The sequence below is a fragment of the Phyllostomus hastatus genome, unplaced genomic scaffold (genome assembly GCF_019186645.2).
Source record: "Phyllostomus hastatus isolate PE091 unplaced genomic scaffold, TTU_PhHast_1.1 phas_contig_283, whole genome shotgun sequence".
In the NCBI taxonomy this organism is placed as follows: domain Eukaryota; kingdom Metazoa; phylum Chordata; class Mammalia; order Chiroptera; family Phyllostomidae; genus Phyllostomus; species Phyllostomus hastatus.
The window spans coordinates 2,876,060-2,877,500 of record NW_025333833.1 but is presented as its reverse complement, the minus strand read 5'-3'; positions in this window follow the sequence as shown (position 1 = coordinate 2,877,500).

Sequence of the window (1,441 nt, the reverse complement as noted above, 5' to 3'; positions counted from 1 at the left end):
CTGCGGGGAGCTGTCACTGATGCTGTTTGAGGCTGCAACACCCGAGGGTGGGACTGGAAGGAGGTCGCCTGGGAGCTGCCGGCAGTGCCCACCGCTTGCTCCCGGGGTCCACCCCTCACTCACGCGCCTGCCCGCTGCCGCCAGACGCCCGGCTCTGCTCCTCCCTGCTTTCCGCGCTCTGCGCCTGCCTCTCACGGTTGCCACCGAGCCCACGACCGCAGGGGCAGGGACTCCGGCGGGGGGGGGGTGGGGCAGATTTCAGGTGGCCAGCCCCTGGAAAACCGCGGCGGCATCGGGGCAGGGGTGGGGGAAGAGCACAGAGCCCACGACGGGGCCCAGCACACCGGTGGGACGGAGGTGTGGCGGAGAAAGGACAGGCTCGGCTGGGATCTCTGAGCTCTCTGGCGCTGGCCGGGGGCCCCCGGGGACTCACACTCGTCCTCTCCGGGACTCGGCTTTCGCGTTCACGAAGGCCCCCAGATCCCAGCGGCTCGGGGAGCCCGGCTCCCCGGTGGGGGAAGATCGCCGTGGTGGTTCACGGGCACCGGGGAGTGAGTGGGGCCGTGAGCAGAACCGTCGGGCCCCGGGCTGGGGGTTCTCGAAGGAGAGTGTGCTGGCATTTTCGCTGCAGCTCAGGTAACTGCCAGCTGGAAAGCCGAAACTAATCCCACAGGCCGCGCCTGAGGGTGTGATGGCCTTAGTGGGAGTCGTGTCACCGCCGTGCCTGTGTGCGGGAGTGTTTCGGGGACGCTTTCCCACCGACCCAGAGGCACCTCTGTACGACCCCCGCAGCCATCCTCCCGAATCTCCCACTGACCTTGACCCTAACCTCCTTCGCCACCTCCCCCGGTGCCCCATCCCCCCGTCGTCCTGACAAGGGCGGAAACACAGTCGGAGAGAACAGTGTCTCTTGCTCCCTGACCCGGTCACAGCCGTGGGGGTCGGACAAGAGGCATCCGGCTGCTGCTTCCCGGGGGGCTCTGGCGGAGTCTTTCTGGGGGGGCCCTCCTTCCCCACCGGCAGGCGCACTGCGGGCCGGGGCCGCCAGACGCAGAAGGCCGAGCTCAGGGCCAGAGACCCGGTGGCACAAACAGTCCCCAGTCGGGCCGGAGGGAGGAGATTTGGAAGAGCCGGCATTAATCCCCGAGCTCATTCCTCCCACGGGGAGGGGACCAGGTGCGGCCGCGAGAACCGGTCCAGCAGGAATTTTCGGGGAGGCTGGCGCGGCCTCTGGGGCTGCACGCTTGACCGGGACAGGCCTGGTTTCCATGGCCTGCCGCCCACTCCGTGCCTGTCCTGAGCGTGGGGAGGCCCCGGCCCGGCGTCCTGGCCCCCTCGCCTCTGTGGGGGGCAGGGGCTCCGCTGGCCTGAGCGGGGAGGGCACCCAGTTTGGAGGACCTCTGCCTCCCACTGCCTTGTTTCGGCCCTGAAGGGACTTAGA